This window comes from Nycticebus coucang, chromosome 1, assembly GCF_027406575.1.
Source record: "Nycticebus coucang isolate mNycCou1 chromosome 1, mNycCou1.pri, whole genome shotgun sequence".
NCBI lineage: Eukaryota > Metazoa > Chordata > Mammalia > Primates > Lorisidae > Nycticebus > Nycticebus coucang.
Genome location: NC_069780.1, coordinates 65778311 through 65806053, shown reverse-complemented (window position 1 = coordinate 65806053; position 27743 = coordinate 65778311). Strand labels below are relative to the sequence as shown.

General features: G+C 42.6%; 1 protein-coding gene and 1 non-coding gene across 4 annotated transcripts in view; both read left to right on the top strand.

Annotated features, from left to right (window-relative positions):
- MAML3 (mastermind like transcriptional coactivator 3) overlaps positions 1-27743 on the top strand; it is a 454513-nt gene that overhangs the window by 371215 nt on the left and 55555 nt on the right. The window lies entirely within an intron of this gene.
- LOC128593263 (small nucleolar RNA SNORA2/SNORA34 family) lies at positions 20418-20554 on the top strand. The gene has a single exon (XR_008382305.1). It is a non-coding gene; the product is annotated as a small nucleolar RNA SNORA2/SNORA34 family (small nucleolar RNA).

Below are 27743 nucleotides of genomic sequence, written 5' to 3'. Positions count from 1 at the left end.
GTCTTTGGATTGGGTTGACTTCAACCATTTACAGTTGATGATACACAACTGTTTTTGATCTACAAAGATGGCAGTTTTGTATGACTCAACCTAATACATATACATGCCACTCATTTAAAATATTTGGCAACAGTGTTCAGGAAGAGTAATTTTTTTTTCTTATTTTATTTTGAAAAACATTTAAACAAAACAAGTGCTGAGGAACTACTACAATGAACTCTTTTTGACATACCACCCAAATTCAATTATCTTGATATTATTACCACGTCTTTGATAAATTCCCCTCCCCCCCTTTGAAGTCATGTCACTTCATCTCTCTCTTTTTTTTTACATTTGTATGCATTCTAAAATGTGGATATTTTCTTAGTTAATCACAATGTTATTATGAGACTTAAACTTTATAATAATTGCTTCCTCTGTATTTACATTACATCAAAAATGATTTCTTTATAGTTGGTTGGGATTCAAACAAAGTCTAGTTATTACACTTGAGTGCTACATTTTCAAGTCATTTTTGTTTTTTTGGGGGGGAGAAATGTTTATTTTATACATATACATTTATACTTTTGATAAATATGAATGGCTTGAAGCAGCAACAAAAAGTCTTCCAACTAAAACAACTCCTAGATCAGATGGATTTACACCTGAATTTTACCAATCCTACAAAGAGGAATTTGTACCTATACTACAGAAATTATTCCATAACGTCAAGAAGAAAGGAATCCTCCTCAACTCATTTCACAAAGCCAGTATCACCTTGATACCAGGGACACAACTAAAAAAGAATATAGATGAATATAGATGCAAAAATTCTCAATAAAATTTTAGCAAACCAAATTCATCTCTACATAAAAAAAAAAAAAATCACTATGACCAAGTGGGCTTCACCCAGAACTACAAGGATAGTTCAACATACTCAAATCTATAAATGTAATTCACCACACATAAATAGAGGCAAAAACAAAGGCCATATGATCCTTTCATTTGATGCAGAAAAAGCATTTCACTAAATTCAGTACCCTTTCATGATAAGAATACTTGACAAAGTCTATATAGATGGACATTCCTCAAAATAATAAAGGCTATATGTGACAAACGTATAGCCAACATCATACTGAACCTGGCAAAAGAATAAATTGAAAGCATTCCTGCTTAGAACTGGAACCAGACAAGGTTGCCCACTTCCACCGCTTTTATTGAACATAGTGCTAGAAGTTCTGACCAGAGCAATCAGACAAAATCACTGGGGTCCAAATGGGAAAAACAGAGATCAAACTATCACTCTTCACTAACAATATGATCTTATATCTTATATCTACAAAACCCCAAAGATTCAACTAAGAGACTCCTGAAATTGACAAATAAATTTAGCAAAGTCTCAAGTTATAAAATCAATGCACATAAATCAGTAGTTTTCATATATGACTATACAGTCAAGTTGAGAATTAAATCAAAGATGCAATACCTTTCACAGTGGCAACAAAAAATAAAATAAAATACCTAGGAATATACTTAACAAAGTAGATGAAAGACCTCTATAGGGAAAAATTACAAAACACTGAGGAAAGAAATTTCGAGGATGGAAACAGATGGAAAAATATACCATGCTCCTGGATTAGCAGAATCACCTTTGTTAAAATGGCTATACTAACTGATATACAGATTTACGGCAATCCCCATTAAAATACCAATGCCACTTTTTTATGTATCCTATATAGAACCAGAAAAGACCCCAAATTGTCAGTGCAACCTTATATAGTAAGAATAAATCAGGAGACATCACTTTACCAGACTTCAAGCTGTACGGAAAGGCTATAATAACCAAAACAGCATGGTACTGACACAAAAACAGAAACATAGAACTATAGAAGAGAGATGAAATTATCCTCATATTCCCATCTGATTATTGATAAAACAGATAAAACCTGGCAAAAGAATCCCTATTTAATAAATGATGCTGGGAAAACAGGATAGCTACATGTAAAAGACTGAAACAGGATCTCCACCTATCACCACTCACAAAAATTAACTCACAATGGATAAAAGATTTAAACCTAAGGCAAGAAACTGTTAAGAATTCCAGAAGAAAATATGAGGAAAACTCTTATAGATATTTGCCTAGGCAAATAATTCATGAAGAAGACCCCCAAAGCAATCACAGCAGCAATAGAAATAAATAAATGGGATTTGATCAAATGAAAAATCTTCTGCACAGCCAAGGACACAATCAAAAGAGCAAATAGACAACCCACAGAATTGCAGAAAATATTCACATGCTATACATCTGATAAAGGGCTGATAACCAGAATCTACAGAGAACTCAATCAAATTAAAAAGATCAAAAGAAACATTAAAAGGTGGGCAGAAGACATAAATAGAAGCTTTTTCTAACAAAGACAGACTAATGGCCAAGACACATGAAAAATGCCCAAGGTCTCTAATCATCAGGGAAATGCAAATCAAAACTACATTGAGTTATCATCTAACCCTGGTGAGAATGGCTCACATCATAAAGTCCCAAAACAAACAATGCTGGTGAGGATGTAGAAAGAAAGGAACAGTTATACACTGTTGGTGGGACTGCAAAGTAGTACAGTCTCTACATAAAGGTGTACTGGCAGTGTTTTTCAATCTTTCTTTATCTCACAGCACACTTGAACCTATAGCTAAACTTCTGAGGCACACTGAAATTATGTTGATAAAAAAAAAAGAGTAAAAGAAAGGTTATACTTATTGTGCTTTGAACTTCTTTTGAAAATAATTAATGGTCTTTAAAAATTTTCAAGGCACACCTAAGATCCTCTCACAGGACACTAGTGCGCTGCAGCACACCAATGTAAATCACTGGTATATGGAGATACCTTGCCGACGTATTTTTAAAGCAAGTTGAACCAACCATCATGGCAGTTTATCCCTATATACAGAGTATGTTTCTGAAAAATGAACCCCCACCCTTGAAACCTGTTCTCTGCCTTTCTGTGTGTTTGCAGTTCCCTGGCTACTCAGCATCCTTGCTGTGATAGCAGGATACCCTTTCCCACCAAGGATGTAGTATTTGGGTTAAGTCTCTTAATCCAAGCAGTGCACACTCCCTCCTTTATATTACACACCCTTGACTTATTGAAGAAACTGGGCCAGTTGTCCAGCATCACATAAGACATGACATTGTTAGCTTCTAAGTGATCCTGACTATGGTGTGAACCCACTGGCGTGTTCCTTGTTCACATGGCCAGAACCACCCCTTACCTGGTCTCTTATTAGTTAAGTGTCAGCATGGATATGTGTATGTATCTATCACGTTTTTATTACTTTAAAATAATGCTAAGTTAGGTTAAGATAAACTAAAACTGTGAAGTTTCACATGGCATATGTATTATTTTCTTGAATTATAAGAACAAATTGAAGACTTCACTGGTCTCATGAGGAGCATGGCTGGGCACTTTGACATATCACTATGGGCATCACACAGTTCTATGAATTACCAGCCACCCATTTACACAGGAGGGAACTGAGTTTAAGGTAAATTAAATCACCTACCTACAGCTCTCTTGGTCCAAGTCCAGTGCTCAGGTACAAAATAAGATCTGGAAAACCTAAGCATTAGGTCTTTGGTATAGTCCCCATTTATTCGTTCCTTCTTGCTACTTTAATGCATGTCCTCTCTCTTCTGATTTGTGAGCATTTTAAAGCATATAGATGATAACCTTTTGTAATTACTGGTGTAAAGGGTGAGATCCAGCCTCTGCCTTCTGGCTTATTATGTAATATTAGGTGTTTTCTGTAGATTCTGGTAGGGGAGCTAAACCAAGGTCTATCCAGATTCAATTCTTTAGAGCAGTGATTTTTAACTGATGTGCCACAGCACCCTGGTGTGCCATGAGAAGATCTTAGGTGTGCTTCGAAAGTTTTTAAAGATCATTGAAAATTATTTTTGAAAGAAATTCAAAGCATAGTAAGTATATTCTTTTTTTAACGCTTTTTTTGATCAACATAATTAAGTGTGTCACAGGAATTTCACTATAGGTTCAAGTGTGTTGTGAGATAAAAAAAAGGTTGAAAAAACACTGTGATAGAGGGTGGAGCCACAAGGTTCCCACCCATAGAAAACTCTGATAGGATACTCTGGCCTGGAGGACTTTTAAATGCTTCTATAAAGAGAGCAGTGTATCTTGAAATCCATGTAGAATCTTTGTAGCAACTGGGCTGCATTTCAGAATCTACTGCTGTCATTACAAAATAGCTGTTTTCTCTTTAATCTTTGTGCCACGTTGCAGCAATTTTCATCAAAAATATATTAAGCCCCTGCTGTAAATTGGCCCCATACACCCTTGTCAGACATGTAAAGTGTAAAATATCTTCTTTATTCAAAGTTTTTTCTCTATCTAAAGCCCTAGTAGATATCAGCAGTTCCTAAAGCCGCATAATAGTCCTCATGCCTATAAGCCAAGGATTATTATGCGTAGCAAATCTAATTCGGTGTCAGAGATGGATCTTATCCTTTGTTTATAAAAGAATTACAGAAAAGGCATTCTAGAAGAAAAAGATAGAGCCCCCCATTTGCATGTCTGATCAAATCTCACCTCAAATTGTCCGCCCAAGAGACATTAGCTTTCCAATCTCAAAGAAGAGGTTCCCTTGTGCCCCCTAAAATCACCCTACCCAATGCCCACAGTTACACCCTTGTGCTGAAGAAGATACAGTCACACTTATGATGGGGTAAGTGTGTGGGTGCTTGAACTGGGAGAAAGAGCAAATGTGTGTATTTGTGTGTGCATTTGTGCGTACATGCAAGTGAGGGAACATAGGTGGGACCACCCTCTCCTAGAATAATTTAGGATCCTTTAGAAGTATTCTTCATCTCTACGGCAACACAGTACTGCAGTAAGTGGGGTCAGCTCAAACCTCATTCAGGAGAGTCAGCTAAAAAGACAGAAGCTCATTCCCTGCTCACAGCTTTCAAGACACTACATCTCTGAGGTGCAAAGACATTTCTCAGCCAACAATGTCTGTCTGTGTTGTGGAGAAAAGAATGGAGTCCATTCCTTACCAGAAGCTGCGACTTTTAAAAAATGTCTTCCACTTTCTCAGTATTTTGTAAAAGAACACAAGAAACGTGGTGCCTGAAACATTCCCCAGAAGCTCCTATAACAAGATGCATTTGACAGTTTAACAGTTTTTAACCATTCTAATTTCACCCTTAACACTCACCAGAATGCATTCAAAAACATTTCATGTGTAATATGCGTGACCCATAAAGCATGACCCATTCAACTGAATTCAAATGTAGTTGACATCCTTAGACATTTGTTTTTAAAAAAAAACAACAACCAGAAGTCTACATTTTAAGGGACTTCCAAATTTACTTTCTTGTTTTCCTCTTCAGTAAAATGTCTGTGAAATTCAACATTCTGCTAGGTTATTGTTGGGTTAGTCTGTTTCTTTATTATAATTAGTAATGAAATTTCAAGCTAGCTTCTCAGGCTTTCCCGAATTTCAGGATGGATTATTGACATACTGACAGGCAGGATGCAAATCTTCCATCACACTACCAGTGCCTTCTCACCTAGCTGTGCGGCTGCCTTTCTGAGCCCTGGGGAAGAAGCAAAATCACTTCAGTCTCAGTCACTTTCTAGGCAGAGATAACTATATCAGTAAGGCAGAATGGTTTTTTTTCCTCGAAAAACTTCAGCTATGTGGGAGTTTCTAAGTGTCATTGCCACCAATTCTACCTTCTTTCAGAAAAGAAGCCTTCAGGGCAGGCAACCTCTTGGCACCTGACCCCAGTCTATTAAGCAGTGCGAAGACAAATAATCTTGGCCAGCTCCACACAAGAGCAAGGACTGTTGACAGAGCCATCATCAAGAATCGAATACAGATGTGTTTTTTCCAGGATGGAACACAGCTTCACCGCCCTCCTCCCCAGCTGTATTTTAGCCACAAAACTGGGAGCAGAGAGGTTGGCATCGTCCCAGTAGAAAAACATTTTGAAAACTGAATGAGACCCCTTTAGGTCAACTAGCAGCGTAAATTTGAAGGCCATCTCAGTAAGTCATTGACATTGTATAGCAAAGGAACAGGTGAGGTGGAGATGGAGGTGGTTAGAAGTAACCGTCTGCTTAAGCAAGGCCTTGTGAGTAGACACAGAGGTGGGGCCAGGGCTAGGATGAGCTGGGAAGGCACCCGGGTGTCCAGAGCACACAGAGACTGAGTGTGAGGATGATTCTGCCAGTATGCTGGGCACCCATTCATGGTTTGATTTTGCTGCCCTCACCAACTGGCTAGGCCTCTGGCCTCCCCTCCTCACCATTCTACACATGTTCTTCCTGGTGCTATACACCAAGGCAGAGAGAAGGGACCTTCCCAGATACAGCCTTGTTCTTTGGCCAAGGGTATGTGATGATTTCGTCTATTGTCTCTCATTCTAAGGGAATATGGTGTTCTGGTTAATCTTATTGGAGTCACTAAAATACTGAACACAAATATTACAATTGTTCAAATAAAATACATCATGTTAAAATGAAATGAGTATGATGTAATCTTTTTTTAATAATGATTTATAACTTACTTTAGGATTAAACAGGGCCAAAGGTTCGTGGGCATGAATATGGATTTTCTGCACAGGCCTGTTCCTTGGGTACATAAGTACTTCCTGACAATGAGTTCTGTCTAGCGTTAGAAGGTAAGCTGTGAATATGTGTAGTGCTATTTTTTTTGTCTTTTTCCTTCTAACTAAAAAAAGTAACGTGTTCTCCTAGGGTTGTGCCTCTGTAGTGGACACTATGGGTGGAATATTCAAACATCCACCTGTACGTGTTTGCTAATCTAACGCAAACAAATTATAGAAGAATGTTTGTAATACTCTCTGAGTAACTAAAAGATCTGCATTTTTAGACTGGGGTACTTTGGTAGACAGCAGTAGAAATCAACTCAGGTGAACCTAAGCCAAAAAAAATATCACAAAGCTATTAGGTAGCCCATAGATTCCAGAACCCTGGAGAACCGTGCTTAGGAAAACATACAAAGAAAGGCAACTCTTGGGCTCTTTTTTTTTTTTTAAACAGTCTCACTATGTCACCCTCAGTAAAGTGCTGTGGCGTCACAGCTCATAGCAACCTCAAACTCAGTGGATGTGGCCAGCTCCGTAACCACTGTGCTACAAGTGCCAAGCCATTTTTATTTATTTATTTATTTATTTATTTATTTATTTATTTATTTATTTGAGACAGAGCCTCAAGCTGTCGCCCTGAGTAGAGTGCTGTGGCATTACAGCTCACAGCAACCTCAAACTCTTGTGCTTCGGCAATTCTCTTGCCTCAGCCTCCCAAGTAGCTGGGACTACAGGCATCCACCACAATGCCCAGCCATCTTTTTTTGTTGTTGTTGCAGTTGTCATTGTTTAGCTAACCTGACCTGGGTTTGAACCTGTCAGCCTCAGTGTGTGTGGCTGGTGCCGTACCCACTGAACCAGCTAAACACTGAGCTACAGGCACCACCCCTTGGGCCCTTTTTGCAGACAGGAGTATTTAGGTTTTTAAGCTGCCACCATTGAAGAGTCAATTTCAGCCATTTTTCATCCTTGCATCCATTTGCTTGAGATTCAAAGACCTGACCCAGAATGTCTGCTTGGCCAGTGAGTAACATACACAACATACACATGTTGGTGAGAGGAGAATAGAGCACCTGGCCTGGGGACAGCCCCCCAAGAGGAGATTGGAGTGTTGTTAAAGGAAGGATGGGCAAACTAGCATTAACTAATGTTCCCTGCAGGGAGGTCTCACACTGTGTCTTCATGTTCAGGTCTCTTATGTAAGCATTCTTTCCATGAACCTGTCACTGTATATTGAAGCTAGGTGGGTTGGAGAAAGGGGTGACTCAAGAGCTAGGGTCTTATATGAATAAATGTGGATCTTGTCTCTGAGTAAGTAAGGATGGATCTACTAGTGAGGTAATACCCACTCATCCTCATTAGCACTTTTAAAGAAAACCAGTTCTATCAGAACTAGAATTCCATAATGCAATTTAGTACTGTCAATAGCTTCTAAAATCATATAAGTAGAAAAAGAAAGGCATTGGGCTCAGTCCAGCACTTCCTACATTGTACTAGTCTTGTTGCTAACTGGGTAGCTTATAAGCTCCAAATATATGACATTTTTAATGTCTTATGTTTGAAAATACAGACTGGAACAGAATAGTGTCTAATCTTGGTTAATTCACTTAACCACAGTATAATTGTGAGATAGTATTCTATGGCAGAATGTAACTCAGAGCATATTAATTTATAAATTAATATCAAACATATTTTTATCTTAAATATTGTAAAAGTACCTTGATTTTAAGAAACCAGGTTAAGTCTCTGTTCTCAAGCTATCTGTACTGTTTTTAAATATGTTAGTAAAGGAAATGGTATGGAGTATATGACTTCTCAGGTCTCAATGAGATTTACTATAAAGTTTTCAGGTCTCCTTTAGATTCAATATAAAGTCTCATTCCTTTGTGTGAGACAATAGCAGTATTTTCCTTCTGTTCTCTTCATACCTCCTTGAGCAAGCAGAATGGCTTGGAACCCAGTACTGTACTCAGCAGGTACTCCATAAATGTTGATTAAATCGGTTTGTCTAATGCAACCAAAGCGGAGGTAGCACTGTCTGCCTCGTATTCTCTAGCCTACAACAGACATCTGCCCAGATACTCAAAGACTCTAAGTTTATTTTTTTTCTATTTTTTTAAGTTTCAGGTTAATGTGAGGGTACAAACAACCAAGTCACAATATTAGAATTTGTTAGGTAAGAGTCCCTCTTGTAATAGTATCCCGCACCCAAAAGGTGTGCCATACACCCCCACATTATGCCCATTGAGTGGGAGCACATCAATCTCCCCCTCCCCACAACTTGAATTGAACTGAGTTTTTCTCCTTTGTGGGTGTGGCAGAGTGCCGTAGCGTCACAGCTCACAGCAACCTCCAGCTCTTAGGCTTAGGCAATTCTCTTGCCTCAGTGTCCCGAGTAGTTGGGACTACAGGTGGCCGACACAATGCCCGGCTATTTTTTTGTTGCAGTCTGGCCAGGGCCGGGTTCGACCCTGCCACCCTCACTCACTGAGCCACAGGCGCTGCCCAAACCACTTTTCTTAATTGTGGAAAATATACATAACAAATTTACTATTTTAAGAATTTTTAAGTGTACAATTCAGTGGTGTTAAGACATTCACAATATTGTACAACATCATCACTAGCCATTTCAGCAGAGGAGAACTGCCCTAGCTAGCTGCTAAACAATAGCTTATGTATACCAAAGGTGGTGGGTTCAAACCTAGCCCCTGCCAAACTGCAACAAAAAATAGCCAGGTGTTGTGGCGGACACCTGTAGTCCCAACTACTCGGGAGACTGAGGCAAGAGAATCACCTAAGCCCAAGAGCTGGAGGTTGCTGTAAGCTGTGACGCCACGGCACTCTACTTACAGCAACAAAGTAAGACTCTGTCTCTTTAAAAAAAAAAAAGAAAAGAAAGAAAAAGTGGTTTGCTGTACACATAGAGCAAAAAAGATCACTCAAGTAATAAAAAAAAGATTGGGGAGATGAAAAATAATCTATTTGGGGATTTTTCTTTATTATTATTGGTTTGTTTGTCATTCATTGAATATATAATGTAGGGCAGTTCTCCTCTACTTTTTATAATTCTCACCACAAGTGAGAAGTTAGTAATTGCATTGCCCTGATTTTACATACAAGTGGAAGAAATTATTCTTAGTAAAGCATCACAAGAATGGAGAAGCATGAATTCTATGTACTCAATTTTCTTTTTTTTTTTTTTTGTAGAGACAGAGTTTCACTTTATGGCCCTCGGTAGAGTGCCGTGGCGTCACACAGCTCACAGCAACCTCCAACTCCTGGGATTAGGCAATTCTCCTGCCTCAGCCTCCCGAGTAGCTGGGACTACAGGCGCCCGCCACAATGCCCGGCTATTTTTTGGTTGCAGTTTGGCCAGGCCGGGTTTGAACCCGCCACCCTCGGCATATGGGGCCGGCGCCCTACTCACTGAGCCACAGGCGCCGCCCTATGTACTCAATTTTCATATGAGGACAATTAATGACAATTAAGGTTATGGGGGGGAGGAAAAGCAGAAAGAGGGATGGTCAATTTTCATATGAGGACAATTAATGACAATTAAGGTTATGGGGGGGAGGAAAAGCAGAAAGAGGGATGGAGGGAGGGGGTGGGGCCTTGGTGTGTGTCACACTTTATGGGAGCCAGACTTGATCGCAAGAGGGACTTTACCTAACAATTGTGGCTCAGTCGGTTAGGCGCCGGCCCCATATACCGAGGGTGGTGGGTTCAAACCCGGTCCGGCCGAACTGCAACCAAAAAATAGCCGGGCGTTGTGGCGGGCGCCTGTAGTCCCGGCTGCTTGGGAGGCTGAGGCAAAAGAATCGCTTGAGCCCAGGATTTGGAGGTTGCTGTGAGCTGTGTGAGGCCACGGCACTCTACCGAGGGCCATAAAGTGAGACTCTGTCTCTACAAAAAAAAAAAAAACAATTGCAATCAGTGTAACCTGGCTTATTGTACCCTCAATGAATCCCCAACAGTAAAAAATAAAAAAATAAATAAATAAAAGAGATGGATGTACAGGGTTCACATAACTTTCCTAAGGTCACCCAGGCATGAAACAGTGAAGGTGGGATCCGTGGAGCCTGTGGCCTGGACACATTCTAACACTCACACTACATACATAAGGAGGCTGCTGGGTCACCCCTCCTTGAAGCTCCCCCTCCCCCCCGCATCCCTGGCAGTCCTCATCCTCCACCTACTGCTCCACTCACTTGCTCTTGGTCTTCATCCCTGACCTCTTCCCCACTCTGCCTTTTCCATAATCCTCAGCAAAGTGGTGAGTGTCCCAGAGGCTGCCCACAGTTTCCTCTTCCCCACTTCACTTCTGCTGTGGCTGCTGACAAGTGTTCAGTCTCTACCTCAGGACCGTGACCTCTAGGTTCACCTCCATTTGCCGACTCCTACTTCACTCCAGCTGCAGATGTTTTCTATGTCTATTAGTCACTGGGGTAAAGTTGACCAAATTCGTAGGTGACATGGGTGCTCCCCACTGTGTCCTTCCTGTTTCTCCCATGCTGTCTGCCCCAGGGACAAGACCAGCATCCTCAGAGAGACTTGTTTGACCAGGGTTCTCAGGGAGTCTGAGGTCAAAGTGCCTGAATGATTATAGTTTTTCACTTGAGCTTGCAAACAAGTCTGAATGTCTTCCATCCTCATGGTCAGCTGGCTTTTCCTGGGATTATGACTCCAGCTCCAGGAGCTCAGAGTGTTCTAGATGTGGTTGGTAGCTTCACCGACTTCTCAGTCACTCAAGTTCGGCATCTGCAACCCCCACGTCCGGGTCCTGCTGCATCCCTCCTTTCCGAACTTGCGACCTTGCCCTAGTCACAGCTATACTAACGCCTTAGCATTACCCTCCCGACTGCTCTCCTGATCGCCACTATTTTCTTCATTCCAAGACTTCCTTTTAAAAAATGATTTCACATTATTTCTTTGATTTGAAAATTTTGGTGCCTTGTTCTGCTCTTTCCCCTTTCTCTCTATTTGACTATTAAAAAACAAACAAACAAAAAAAGCTTTGATGGCTAAGACTAAAAAAACAAAAAACCCTTCATACCTGACAATCAAAACCCTCCAGTCCTCCCCTCCAGGCCTTCCCCCTGCTGTGCCTTCCTGTCCACCTTCACCTGGTCACACTGGACAAACAGCGAGTCCCACACAGACTATTTACCTGCTCTGTGCTCATCTCAGCTCAGGAGGCTCCTCTTTCTAGACTCTATTTCTAGACTCTGTCCACTCCTACTATGTTGCCAACCTTTTTCAAGATTGAGCTCAACACCCTTTGTGCAGACATCCCAATTCCAAATTACCCCATCTGGCCCCCCCAATCAAATATAGTCCTCTCTGTAGGACACTGCAAGTTCCTCCTCTCTTAAGAAAATATCCTGCCTTGTGTTCTTGTCACCTGTAGAATTAAACCTCCTTTAAGAGAAAAACCATATTTCACAGCATTTTGTTTCCCCTGTGACAACTAGCCTACTGCCTACCATGGGGTAGGCATTCAACAAATGAAATAAATTAGACTGTGTTGGAAAGGATTGTATCTGATGACATGTAAGGCTGCTCTCTAGCACCAAAAGGTCTTGGTTATACAAAATAAACCTTAAGCCATGTCTCTCTGTATCAGTAAAAATTAAACACAGCTACAGATAATAGAGGTTTCCTCTCTTCCTCCACCACCCTCACCCCCAGAATAGTGGCTTAAAAAACAGAGTTAATTTTTCTTTCACAGAGAAGGTCCAGAGTGAGCAGTCAAGGGCTAGTCTGGCAGCTTCCCAAAGTCATCAGGAATTCAGATATCCACCTCCTCTCTGATCTGCCATCCCTATGTTGTAACCCTCATGGTCCACAATGGCTTCTAAGAGTTCCAGCCATCTCATCTGAGTTCCAAGCAGAACTTCTGTTCTAGGGATGTTGTTTTTGGTGGAAATTTTTAAGGAAACCTATTGACCCTCTCACACATCTCATAGACCAATACTTGCTTTCTTGCCCATCCCTATCAGCAAGGGAAATTAAGGATTGTAGCCTTTCAACTTGATAGCAATAGGCACGGCTAAAATTAGTGAGAATGGGTTTGCGGCAGGCAACTAGCCACATTCCTAATAGTAATTTTGAGGTTGGAGAACTTCATTCTGTCTTTCAGGATGGGTAGGAGAGAAGATTAGAAACAGTTCGGAGCCAAGAAGCAGTGATAAGATGCAACCTATTTATCATTCCCTTGGTGCCTGAGAAAAGATGTAATCATGGAAATCAAGATGTAATCATGGAAAACACCTAGTGAACTATTCTAAAGAAAAGCCGGGTAGTGCCTGTAGCTCAAGCGTCTAAGGCACCAGCCACATACACCAGAGCTGGCAAGTTCGAATCCGGCCCAGGCTTGCCCAACAATGACAACTACAACCAAAAAATAGCCAGGCATTGTGGCAGGCACCTATAGTCCCAGCTACTCGGGAGGCTGAGGCAAGAGAATTGCTTAAGCCCAGGAGTTGGAGGTTGCTGTGAGCTGTGACGCCACAGCGCTCTACCCAGGGCGATAGCTTGAGGCTTTGTCTCAAAAAAAAAAAAAAAAAAGAAAGAAAGAAAGAAAAGAAAAGCCACCGTGAAGAAGAGACAGGAATGGGACAGAGTGCAGGTGGCTCTGGCAAGTCCCCTGTGGCCAGGACGGGTTGCAAAGGAAACTAACACAGAGGGTGGCTCTACAGGAAACTTAGCAGTCTGCTAGGGTTCCTCTCTATAATGTAATATCCAGATGAAATGGGAAACATTTCGGGATCATTTATTCTCAGCCCAGGAATGAAGGTGCTTCTTGAGGTTGAATTTGACTCTGGTGCCTCATCTTCAGGACTGTCTTCATTAACTTGTTGGGATCCTTTCTGTGTCACTTAGCATAGAATCTTAACAAATAATGCTTCATTTGACACCTTTTAAAACCCACTGATTTCCAAAAGTGTGAAGAGAATCGGAGGGCCAAAGCTCTAGAGTGGAGAGTTAAGTACAAAGCTTTGAATTGGCATGGTTAATAAAAAATTAAGGATTGCTATGAGACACTTCAGGCAAAGCTAAACAAACGAGGGGATTGGTAGTGTGAAAGCAGATGAAATTTAATTTGGTTAAGTGTAAAATAATGCACTTTGGGAAAAATAATCTAAATTTCTCATAATCTCTGATAGGCTCTGAACTCATAGTAAAATAATTTAAGAGTCATGGCTGATAACTTGGGGAAAATATCTGTCTGGTGTGCTGCAGCAATTTAAAAAGCCAATAAGATGCTTGGGGGTTAAAAGAGAAAATAATACCAAAAATTTAAGATAACATATAAAACATTAGTGCTGTTCTGTGTCCAGTTTGAGTTATCATAGAAGATATTAAGTCCCAGAAAAGGGACTCGAACATAGTTTAGAAAAGTAGTGAGCCTTGGGATTTATATAAGCTTAGTGACTTGGAAAATGGCATTTTTGAAGGAAGAAGAAGAGGTACAATAGAACAAGAATAATAAGTAAGAGAAAGGACTATGTCCTCCTGGGTTCTAGTGTCCCCATGGTTATAAAAAGGCAACACTTGGGGAATTCAACAAGAACGAACATTAGACAAAGGTATAAGATGGTCTGTAACCAGATCTCCCTGTTCCAGGAGAGGACCTGCATTTGATTAAGGGGCACAGAATTACATTAACATTTGTATCTGTTCAGCTGAGAATGAGTAAGTGAAGTGTAAGGAAATGCCCTGTGGGACGCTAGGCCAAGTGCAGCTACAAAACGGGGAAGGATCGGAAGAGTACTGCTCATAGCTGGGCAGAGGAAACTGAACTAAAAAAGGCTCAGTGGCCAAGCCCAACTGAGGCATGTACATGTTTCTGTTATATACAGATTATTTATTTTTCCTCCAACTACACTCTTGTGATTCAGCATCTCCTACAGCGGCAATTGGCAGGGGTGTGCCTGTCGTGCACAGATGGAATAGAAGCAGAGACGCTAAGCGAGGCTGGAAACGCGTATTTCCCTGAAGTCAATATATTGTGCTCTCTTTCTCCGGCGGAAACTGTTGCTAGCATTAACCTGGCCCTTGACCCCACTTTAACCTCCCCTCCTGAAACACATAATCCCGGGTTATCCATTTGCCAAATATAAGTAACTGCTGCGCTATGCTTCCTGCTGTGCGCACAACCTGCCTGGTGAGGGCAGAACTGTTGTATTGACAGATATGTCTGTTACCAGCTGACATTCGGAGAACTGACTGATTGGCTCAAACAAAAATCTAGAGATTTATTTGAAGGGCCAGATAGGTCCTTTGCAGCATTTTCTCATTCAAGGTGTCATTTTTGCTTGATGCATAGGAAGCTAACGAGCAACTGTGCTTTTGTAGGTATTTAGCCAATAGAACATGACCAAATTTCCACCTGGTCCCTGGGAAATTAGAATCTGGGCTGAGATGTACTGGACGCTCTTCTTAAGGTATATCAGCTACAATGATGCTTGAAATCTCCCCTTTCTCCTTCCATTGCTCCTCACATCCCTGAAGCATATTAGCACTCAGACTGCTTGGCTCAGTCGGCCCCAGCTACCATCACCACGTCCCACAGACGGGGTGGCTTAAACAACAGACGTTTATTTCCTCACAGTTATGGCAGTTAGAAGTCCAAGATCAAGGTGTTGGCAGAGCTGATTTCTTCCTAAGGCCCCTGCTGGGCTTACAGACAGCGTGTCCTTCCAGTGTCTTCACATGGTCTTCCCCCTATTTCTTTGCCCAGAATTCCTCTTCTCAGTATACCAGTCATATTGGATTGGAACACACCCTAATAATCTCATTTAATTACCTCTTGAAAGGCCCTCTCTCCACATACAATCACTCTGAGATACTAGGGATTAGAAATTTCCGCAGGGGACACAATTCACCATCATGAACTCAAAATTCAAGATTTAGCGACTTTCCCTGATCCATGGGGCAGGTGGGTCACTAGTAATTTGGGACTGGAATTCACAGGCCCCCTTCACTGCAAACCGCAAACCCTGCTCACTAGCTATTAAGGACTTTTCTTAAAATATACAATAGTTTCAGGACCAGAAACCCTCAGCAGAATTTTTTTAAGTTCAGGAAATCCATTTGTTTTATCACAGAAAAAAGATGAGTGAGGAGAGATATGAATGGGGGCACAGAGCACCCCACCCCACCTCAGGCGCTGGGGAGCCATATTGCTCTTGCCAGGCAGTGTCTTTCTAGACAACGCTCCACAGGGCAACACCAGCCGAGCAACAGCCCAGCAACCACATGCAACCTGTTCCTGTCAGTGGGATCACCATATTCCACACACAAATAAAAAGCTGCGTTCACTGCCCAGTTCCCTCCTCACGAACACTCGGATCCCAGAGCAAGCGTCGGCAACCACTTTATTCCTCCCTCACATCCCTTCGAGGAGCATTAGGAACACAGCTCTACTGTCATTTTATTTTCTGCCCAAAGCCCTACTGAAATGAACTCTGCTGATTAATATTTTAAACATGTCAATAGCAAAACCTCATCTGCGTCCTTGATATTGGGATCTGGCACGGCCTGGGAGGACCCATAAGCTGAGTTGTTCAGACGGTGGCACCCAGGAGGAATGTGGCAGGGTGACTGTTGGTCAGGATTTCAGGTATCAGCTCTGGCCCAGTTAGCGTCTGTGTCCAGGGCAGCCGTCTCACCCCGCCCAAGAATTTTTTCTGTTGGTGGCAACAAAAAGTGAAGCCAGAGGGTCCCGCTCTTCAAATTGAGAAGCCCCCACTCATCAGAGATGACAGGAGAGACTGGTAATTTGACGGAGGCCCAAGGAACTAGGCTCCCTTCAAGTTTTTTTGCTCCTTCAGAAGGATGGAGAAAATAGCACTTTGGAGGACTAAAAGGAAACAGAGGAAATTTTAAAAAGCAGTATGCATGTGGGTCCTTGTTAAGGGAGGAAAAGCGATCCTTGAGAAAGGGACTATACCGAGGCCGTGGAGAAATATTCTGGCAGGTGGAAGTAAATCAGCCGTGGGGAGAAGAGGGGCAGGGCCTGGGAGGTAACCTGCGGCCCTCACCTGGCTGTACCTGCCGTACGGCGCTGGCACAGTCTGAGGTGGCTCATCCTATGACTCGCTGGGAAGACTTGAAATGCCACTGGAGACGCAAGATGCTTTTAGAAACAGGAAATTCGAAGCCTCTGTTCAAAAATACCTCAGGCTCTGTGTGTGAGAGAGAAAGAGAGGGTCTGTGTGTCGATAAGAGGGGCACTTGTGTGGACTCGCCCAGGTCGGCTTGCGGGCAGCCGGGTGCATCAGCTTGGCCCAGCCTCGTTGACTGCTTTCTTCCACAAAGCCTCCCTTGTTTTGCATGGCCATTTCCCTTGCATTTCAGGACCAAGGGTCTGTTCTTCTTCTTCGCTTGCATCAGGGAAAGCTGTCGTGCACGGGTGCTCGGGAAAGTAAACATATGCATTTTAATATCTGTGGCTCCCCCAGCCAGTGAGCTATTTCTTCCACCCAGGTGGAAAAAGGATAGCGGGCCTCTCTGACATGCTGGTTAGTCTGAAAACAGACCGCTAAATGCATAATGAAGAGCCTCCGAGGAGTCAATCTGCATGTTAAAACGGTGTTCAGCAGCCCAGGCTGTCACACAACATAATTTGAAGATGAATGTGCATCCAATCAGACGGCCAGTCGCTGACTGGCAGGGTCCTGGCTGTTAGGATTACCTGTCTGCTTCCAAGGGGCCACAAGTTAACCAGCAAGTCTGGGAAGAAGCAAATGGGGCCTGTCTTGGCTCTGCCCAGATTTGCACGGACAGGCTGATGTCAAGAGGCAGGCTGAACTAGAGAGACACAGCTGAGGAAGTGGGTATTGATCCCAACAGAAAGACACAGGCTTCCAGCACGCCGGAGTCTGGGGGCTGGAAGTGTTAACAAAGGAAAATGTTCAACTTGACACTTGCAGGCAGAAAAGCAGATTCTGAGCAGCCTGGCACTGGCAGGTACTACCACAGGGTTTGTGTTGCAGCCACTGCAGTCGCTGCTGCCGCCGCCACCACTGCAATTCACAGCCAGTAACAGCCTCCGCGTGAATGATGTGTAGACGCCACTTTTGTCTCTGAACGTTTGACAGCAATTAAGACCTGACTCCAGGGGCAGGACATCACAGGAACACAAGAACACTGGAAAAATGAGGTTAGAGCAGAGAAATTAGCCATCTGCCTGGTGAAGACTGTGTCCTCGAGGTAGCATTTACATAGGAACAACAGGCCACTTGTATCCACTTTCATTGTCTTGTGCTACAGTTTAGATAGAGCACAAAAGGGCTTTAAGGACTATGTTTTCTTCAAGGCTGGTGTACTTAGAGAAGCTGCATGTGCCTTTTTTTTTTAATTCAAAATGCTTCCTGAAGTTGCAGCTAAATGGCAAGCCCTGGGGAAGGAAGGACTCATATTAGCTTGAGGTTTTATGCATTGCTCTCTTCTTGAGGTCCAAACACTGAAAATAGGCAGCCTACAGCCAAATTTGGAGCATAAGAAAGGGCAGCATGTAAAATCCTTTAGTCCCTATTTTGAATGTTTCAAGTCCGCATCTGAAAGATGAAGGGGAAAAAATCTTTTTAGGTGAAGGGTGATTCCCAAACTGAGCCCCAAATATGTTCCATCAGCTCCAAACCACAGAGTTGACATCAGAGCCCTCCAGTCTAGCGTGTAGCCTCCCCCACAGATGCTGCGGGTTCAAGCCACACACTACTGGCCTTGGCCAGCCCCTCGGCCTGCAGTTGCTCTTTGGGCTGATTCTGCCATTCATTAGAGGATGACAAAGAGGTGCCAGGAAGGCCCACCTACAGTTAGTGTGTGGATTGCCTTCCATAGAGCCCTGTTAAAGTAGGGGAGCCACTCAAGAAAGTCTTTTCTTCATATATATGTGATCTAACATTTTTGTCTCTGTGTCCACCTGAGCTATAGGTTTCACTATTCAGGTTGGCCAAAAGGTCAGTGAAATTATTCAAAAAATGTTTCGGCTGTCTTTTGAAACTGACTTGACTCATCACAATGTATGAGTTGAGCATAGAGATCCAGGCTGAATTCTCAAGTCTCATCACTTGTCCTCTCCCTTCCACTTCCCAGCATGTTCCTTCAGAGCTGTGGTCCGTGATGCATTCCCCGTGCTGCCCAACCACCCCTCTATCCAGTCCAATTCAGCCTCTGTTAGACCAAACCAATGATCATATTATTATCTAATCAAAAGACATGCATGGGTGACTGGATGTGCGGATTTTCTTATCCTTAACATTTTACGCTATTCATTTTGGTCACCTTGACCTCAGGGTGCCAAATATTTTCTCAAGTTTTCAAGAAGAGGCGGCATCACTATGAAGGGAGTAGCTGGTGTCCACACCAATGCCTATGTGCCCCAGGTGTGAAACAAGATTGGCTTGTATTCAGTGTCCTATAAGTCAGACTATCCTTTACTGCCAGAGTGAAGCCCGAGTCTTTTACTGGTTTCTCTTCTGTGTGCCCACCTGTGAAATTAGGATAATAGCTAATCCTGCCTCATGTAGGAGAACAAATGAGGCTAGCTGAAAAAAATAGCCATAAGGGTATGCAGTGAAGATTATATGTATTGAAAATGCTCCAGAATCATTACAAGAAAGCTCCTATGGTGAATTCCATCTAGTGGTACAATTGGGATTTTGAGGTTTACCATACTTAAATATCATGAAATTTACCAAATCTAAACAGCAGGCCCCTGTCTTTTAAACTATAGGACTTCCCAGTTTTATATCTATTTGGAAATATAAAAGGCTTTCCTTTTCTTCATGTGTACCTCACAACTGCAGAAACCGAGTCGTGCAGTATAAATTCTGATCCAAATAGGAAAGCGTGGGTTATATTGCTTCATGCTATAGAGTGATTCTGGCTTTTCCTGTGCAACTCCGTTTTTCATTGATGATGTATAGCACTTTCGAGTGTGATGACTAAATTAATAATGTATAATATAAAATGCAAGCACTGTTCAGAGGGTAATGCAGTGCATTGTAGACAGAGGGCTAGTGAAACCAGTTGTAGTGGCTGGGCAGAGGGCTGGGGTGCTGAGCATCCTGACGGGGATAAAATGATGATCTTGATGACTGTCCTGTGAGCAAAGGAGAATCATCAGAGCCTCTGTAATTCTTTGTCATCAGAAATGGGCAACACATACGTAGCCTCGTACAGCCTATGAAAAGCAGTTGCGTCAAGGATCACTCATGAGCAACTGTGGAAGGACAAATACAAAGGGAAGCTGTCCACGAGCCTTTCGTAGTTTGGCAGAATAAGCACATACACATTGTACGTTTCTGCTGAGAAATTTGAGCTTAGTAATCCCTGGGAAGTGACTAGTGCCACTGAGGAACTAAGTTTTTCATTTTATTAAATTTGGATTTAAATCGTGGCTGTTTGCATTGGAGAGCATGGCTCTCGGTTTTGTGGCCTTTGCGATACACTAAAAGGCAGGAAGACAGTGCCTCGGCCAGGCCAGGGTGAGAGGACAGAGGCCACAGGCTGATGGAGACAGCACTTGCACAAGCAGCATGTGGGGTGTGCCCCACTATGTAACTAAGACTGATCTCTGACAGACAGGGGAAGAGTCTCCCTGTCGGCCTCCCCTCCTATACTCCTAATTGCAGAGCAGAGAAGGGGCCTACATTGTCAAGCCTGGTTATTGTCGAGCTCAATTTGCCATGACTTTTATTTTCCAATCAGCAATCTGGCCAGCTGTGGCTGAAAATGAAATCACCAAAGTGACAGCCCCTCACCCCTCCTCCGATTATTGATCTATAAAGAATTCAGCCCATTGGCCCTGAATCAAGGCCAGCAGTTTGCTAAAGCTGTTGGTTTCAAGCAGGAGCCTAAAGAATTATCTTTCTATGGTCTGTTGGCCATTTCAGAACTTTGGAAATGTAATGGTCAATTCATTAGAAAGAAACAGTATGAGTCATTGGTGATAGATGTAGGCTAGTGTGATTTGTAGTCTTAATACTGTCGGGTTCCAAAATACCCATAAAATATTACTATATTTATCTCACAAGGATATTTAAGTTATTTATTAGAATTATAATGCTGTTAAATCTTAATTAATGCTGTTAAATCTTAATTACAGCTCCCCAAAATGACTGGGTTTTTACCCAAAATAAAAAGATAATTCTACAGTATGAAAAAAAAAAAAAAAAAAAAAAAGAATTCAGCCCATGTGCCAGTCTGTCATCATATTCTGTGGTCATGTTTCTCACTGGCAAATCCAGGGATACAGACATAGTCTAGGAAATACTTCTTGATGTGGGCAGTAGATACAAACTGTATTTCTAAAGTTGAGAAGTCTCTACTGGCCTTCCTCAAACATGTTAGAAACAATCTTAAATGTAAAAAATCAAGGCTGTCCATCTTGAAGACATAATCAAAATTGTGACCCCTAGAATTTTGGAGGGAGGAATGGAGTAATAAATGATTTTTCAAATTAAATTTCCAAATTTATTTCAATTATCTTCCATTTATAGCAGCTACCTGATGGTAACACTTGGGGGTTTTGAACTGAAGGGCAGCAAAGCCATCTACAGACCTACTGAAGTTATACAGTCTGTGAAGTCCATGAGTCCATTATTACATGTATAGAGCCCCCAAATACTGTCCCTTAGTCTTTGGGGAAATAAAGGGCAGAAATGCAATGGAAGACATTGACCTTGTTCTAAGAGCCTTGGTTAACTGGCTGGGGTGATTGTAAGCCCTTGAAATGTAAGAAATACAGAACTCTTGCCGTCGTGTCTTCTTCAATGGTCCTTTCCTACCCTCTTTACTCCAATTCTGAGTCAGAGTAGGCTGTAGAAAGGTATATTTAGGATGGCTCATGGCATTTCCTGTGGGAACGTGGAACTATAGGGGCCTTATAAATGCTCTGGACATAGAGCTAAGGTTTAGCTTTCAGGAATAGTAAGGGAGCAGCCCAACCTCTCATGATTCTTTTTGAAGAAGGAAAGTAGAGACCTCAATTCATCCTGACAGGTGATCTAGCGCAGTGGTTTTTGAGTGAGGCGGCAGATCTTAAATCTCCATCCATCTCTCCTTCTACTATGGCTGCCCTCCAGGACCTAAGGTCAGCCCTCTGTGCTTTTGCCCTTGCTAAGGGAAACACCCCTCAAATTCTCTTGACCCTGGCAAGGATGGTGCCCCCTGGGTTTAACTTTTCTCTGGGACCTCAGTGGAAGAGGCAAGGCCACCACTGATCACAGGGGCACAGCGCTGTGAATCTCTGCCTAAGCCCAAAAGATCACCTAGGCCACGGCAATATAAACCTTCCATGGCAGTTTCGTTTTCTCATCTGTACCTCTCTCAGGATTGCAGGCACCCACATGCATTTATCCTCATTTTCTTCTTTCACTGGACCAGCATGTGTTGCATCACCCCAGTGTGTCAGGAACCTGTCCAAGACTTGAAGATACCTTTGTGAACAAGACAGATAAGTTTCTCACTCTCAGTATGCACCTTTCTAGTGACCACAGAGGTGACACTTGAGCTGAGCACAGAATGACAAAAGGACCAGCCAAGGGAAGAGCTAGCTAGGGCAAGAGTATCCCCAGCACAGGGAGCAGCTGGCACAAAGGTGGAGCAAAGCCGGCTTCTCAGGCACAGCACAAAAATCAGCATGGCTCAAGAGAGCAGCAGGGAGAGATGGTGTCCACGATGAGGGCTCCGCAGAGAAGGGCGGGAGCCAGGCGATGCAAGGCCAGGAAGGCCATGGCCAAAGTGTGATTCTATTCTGAGCATGATGGGAAGTCTTTGGATGGTGTCACGCAGGGGAGTAGCATGGTCTGATTTATATGCTAAAAAGCAGCCATGTGGAGAATGGATTGATGGAGGATACAAGGATACTCCTGGCTTGGATCCAGGTCAGTGATGTTGATGCAAGAACTGGGAAAGGGGCAGTAGAGATTGAAAACTGGTCAAGTGTGGACTTTGTTGTGACAAGAACTGCTGAAGGACTAGATTAGGGGTAGGTAAGGAGAGAAAGGAAATGCGAATGATTCCTAAAACTTTTTACCTCACCAACAGGGTGGAAGTTGGCACTGTTTTTAGGAGTACGGACAAAAGACCTAGAAATTTATTTCGGACATGTTAATTCCAAGACCCATATTAGTCTAGCCATAGTTTTGATTACCCTGCCTTTCCGTAAATTCTTCCTTTTATCCTGCTGAATGCTCACCAGCTTTTTATTTTAAACCTGTTGTTTTTTGCCCACCTCCCCACACACACAGAGAGGAGTTGATGATTGAGGAGGGTCCCTTCCAAAACCCTTCCTATATTTGAATACAGTCATCGTCACCTTTAACCTTTCTTCCTCCGGGATAAGCAGCCCAATTCCGTTCATCTTACTGTGGAGAACTTTTCTATCCTTTTCATCATGGCTGTTGCTGTCCTCTGGATCCTGATGAGTTTTGTATGAGTCAGTTTGTAAATATGAGGGCCAAAGTAGAACACTGAAGTCTAATAACAGTCTCACGCCAGGAAAACAAAATAGCGTTTCTTGCATTTTGTACATCAGTTTCTTTTTAAGGCACCCCAGGAAAGTGTGCCCTTTTTCCCACAAGAGCCCTGCCTGCCCAACCCTTAGTCCACCGTGATCTCTGCTTCTTGGTTTCTAGCTGTGCCCGTGCTTTGCTGTCCTGTTTTTGTTCCTTTGTTACAGGGTTGCAATGTGTTCTCCTTCTGTGGGTCTCCATCCTGTCTGTGTAGGAACCATCCAAACATGGTTCATGGAAAGATTCAGTCCACTTGAGAGCCAAAGTGACCAGTAGCTGCAACTCTGTACTTTATCCTTCTGCTGCCAAAAGCTTTGTTAGTTTCTACCTACCTAACCATTTTCATCTGTAAAGTGCTTCCTAATCATTTACCACCTAATCTGGTTAATCTTCCTTAACCCTCCCAAGAGAGTCTCCAAAAGAGAAACCAAAGCAGAAAGGGTACACAGGGGCTTTCTCGGGCCCTGTATCAGCCCAGCCGCCACCTCAGGCACAGATTTCAAATACATCTCTTCAGACACATCAGCATGTTACAGTTCTCACCAGACCATCAGGACTCTTCTGCAAACAAAATACGACAAAAATGAATATTCCAAAATAATATCAGAGCAAAATGCCGTAACTGAACTGCAGTTGACATCAAAGAACTGTTGATTTACAGAATAATCTTTTTATTTTTTCAGCCTACATTCATTGGAAAATTGTCTATGCAGATTCGTTTATGTCTTGTGTTAATCCATTCAGATGTGGCAGGCTATTTGGTGGGAAATAGTTACATACTTATTTCCCATAAATAAGCTAAATGACAGCAGTAGAAGCAGAGCTTACCATATTATTGTTTGACTTTGCCCCATTTCCCTGTGTTGGAGGAAGATACAGAGTTTTCTAGCAGGTGCCAGTTGTACCTTAGAAATAGCTTCTAAGCAGTTGGAACCATGTAAGGCTTTAACCTCAGGGTTAAAGGTCACACGCTTTTGAGGGAGCCCTGAGTGTAGCAGAAAAATAGGATGTCCAAGGATGTCCACTGTGCCTTTCATATTGTCAACTGATGATAGCAAACATTTGATTTGATATAAACAATAACAATAAAACAGGGATGTGTTGGAAAATAATATGCAAACCCAGAATCAAACAGAAATTAAACAGAATCATTCTGCCCCCAGATCCACGACACCCTGCTGCTAACTACCCCTTTGTGCTTTCCAGGCTCCCAGATCCTGGTTTAACTGGAGAGACTGTAAACTCCAGTTTCATTCCTCATCCTTAATTCAGCTAGACAGAGCTTTGAAATGGCAACTAAATTACCTTTTGGTGAAATCAAATCTTCCCCCACTAGCCTCAAGCAGAGAGGAATCTAGACCAGGAGCCCGGCTAATTTGACTCTGCAGCTCCCAGTCACTCTCCTGGAACCCACAGAGGGTGTGCTCTATTAAAGGGTTACTCACAGCCTTTGTCCCCTGCTGTTTATCCTGTGGGGGTTATTGGGCACAGCCTTTTCTCTTCTGGCTGCCAACCTAGCAGGAGGTTGCTTAGGGCAGTAAAAATGTTTATTACCTGTTTATTGTGTGAGTAACTGCAGTCTAGGAGGAGAAAATATCCCCCAGTTCACCTAAGGCAATGAAAATAGGATTAAGAATTCTGAGGACTGAAAAAGGAGCCATATAAAACCCAGAGAATCATATACCGTGCAGCCTGAGAAGCCTGAGTACCCTCGCATTATCCTTTCATTCTAGTCATGGTGACTTTTCCTCTCCTTCTCAGACCCCTGTCATTCACCATTATGATTTGGGGATTGCTGGTACTCTCTAAAAGGAGGTCTTCCCCCAAAGAGAGTTTGGCCCATATCCCAGGTTTAGCTATCAAATTGCACCAAAAGACAGGTCATCGGCCTGATAAACGTTTGCACCACATTTATTTCCCTTTCCTCCAAAGTAAGTTAGTTACAAACAGCTTAAATTCCACCAATTTTGCAGTGTGGGGATTCAATGAAATATCATATAAGCAGTTCAGGCCACCCCACAACTGCTGCCTGTAGTCAATTCAGTTATCATGGTTTAGAATAATTCATGTCTGAGATTCAAAAATTACTATCATAAATCTTCAATTAGTTTTTAAACATGATTTTTCTCCTGCCAGCCTCCCCTTACTCGCTTTTTTCTCCTCTTAAGGCTCTTCCTGTCTTGATCGTGAATGGAGTGGCCCAGAATTTAAACCCTTTTCATACCTCACAAAATTATGCTTAGTGATTTCTGAAGATTAAAAACTGGGAAAATGCTGCCACTCTTAGACTGAGCTACAGGATTTGAGCCCTAATTACTTCTGGGGTCTCTTACCGGCTCTTCATTCGTTCATTTGTTCCTTCATCCACCTCCCGTAAGGTGACAGTCACAGTGTTGGCACTTGAGACCAAACAGTGAACAAAACAGATGGAGTCCCTGCACTCGTATTTCTTAAATGGTGGTGGGAAAACAGTAACAAATAGTCGCCCAGTTAGCAAAGGATCAGCCAGTGCAGCAGGCATTGGGAAGGATTTGCACAGATCAGATAGTCCTGGTGAGGAGCATTCCGGACATTTTTTCTGAAATTAGAGGACCAGCAACCCGACTCTAGAGACGAGCTTTCCAACCTGAAGCCAGGCCAGTCCGGGCACGGGGCTGTTCCCTGACTCAGGCGTTCCTCCTGCACTCATTTGTAAAAGTGAAGATCACATGACCTGCTGCCAAGATTGGCCAGATGGGGCTCATGTCAAATCCTAACCTTTTGTTTGCAATTACAAAACCTGAAAACTGTTTCCGAAGTGCCTAGTTAGAAACAATCCTTAAATGTGACTCCACAGGGATGCTGCTGCTCATGATTTCTCACCAAACTGAACATCTTTCTTCTCAGCCATCTCCAAAGTGCCTGTTTCAAGTCTGAGGTCCCAGGCTGTCAAACAACATGAACTGGAGAGCAGGCAGTTTGGTAACCATTTTATTAATATGGTATATGTAAACGTTTTTACCAGATGATTCGGGCTTCACAAATTCAACCCCTGCCCCGTTTATCTGAATCGCTAGTTTAATTAACTGGGGAACTTCAAGATCTCCTTTTTAGTTAGTTTTGCACCGTCTCGTCTTCTGTTCTCCTTCACACCGAGCCTTGTAGTGATGTGCTGCTGTTACTCCATCCTCACCAGCATCTGTGTTTGGAGTTCTTTCTCTGTAGGAGCAATGACCCGTGCAAGGCACACTCTAGGCCAGTGAAGAGGAAACTCTAGGGCGGTGGAAAACTGGTGCCACCAACCAGCAGAGTCAGGCATTTATCCTCTTGAGAACTGTGCTTCCCTGGGCATTCAGGGGTGCCCTTCTTGTGCTGTTAAAGAACCTGATGCTCCGTGAGAGAGTTAAGGTCTGTAATCTGATGAATACCCCTCTGAAGTGTGACAAGGCTTAACCATCAGTTCATTGCCGTCAAGATCCTGAGAAGCCTCGGGATTGTATAGCACAAGGTGAGGATGATGAACTCTTTTGCCTTTTATCTATTTGTCATCATGAACATACATGTCAGCCAGTATGTTTCAGAGCTGGAATTAATGCTAGAATCCCCAAATCCATTGATAGTTCCCTCCTCAGCTTCTGGACTTTGTAGGCTAGTTTTCATGCTTCTTTTTAAAAATGCCAGTAAAATTCCAAGTATATGCTTAGAGTTTAAAGCTGATTTTATTATAATATTATCACAGGATCATAGAGCTAGAGGAAATGTAATACATTATTTCAGGTTGGGGACCCTCTGCTGATGCTGTAGAATTCCCAAGAAGTGGTTCTCCAGCCTCCACCTGAACACCTGCCAGTGGTAGAAAATTCACTAACTCACTCCATGTTTTGACAGCTCATTCTTTTAGATCTCACTATAATACAGGCAAAAGTTAATAGAAAACCAGTAATGTTAACATTTTAAAAATGTCTGTGACCTCGGTGCCAAGAACTATACTTGAAGAACTGCAGGTCTCTTTCCCCTTCCTTCCTTCCTTCCTTCCTTCCTTCCTTCCTTCCTTCCTTCCTTCCTTCCTTCCTTCTTTCCTTTAAGGGAGAGGATCTTTTAAGAAATACCAATGATCGCTAATTTCAGTATGTATAAGAATAACCTGGTGAACATGTTCCAGTTGAAGATACTCAGGGCCCAACTCAGAGATTCAAGTCTAGGATGAGACCCTGAATCTGTGTCTTCAAAACACCTCTAGCTGATTCTAGTACAAATGGTCTCTCTAGATCACTAATTAAGAAATTCTGCCCTAGGCTGGGAAACTCACAATCCAATAAATAAAAGTTCCCTGAGAAATCTTTTACATCTTCTGTTTGCTCAACCAAAAAATTATTTCCAATAGCTAAAATCTAGACGATTTGGGTATGGATTAACTAGTGAAGCTTCACCCATTATTTGACATCCACTAGTCCCATATATAGAAAAGAGTGGTTTAGATTTTAGTGAACCTTCTTTCCAATGTTTGTTAATGGGAGAAGTGTGGTGAGGCCTTCGTGCCAAGGCCCACTGAATCTTTCCCTCTTCCTGAGAAGAGAAAAACTTCTTCACTACCTGAAGTTATATTTGTGCATTGAGTATTTAAAGTGGCT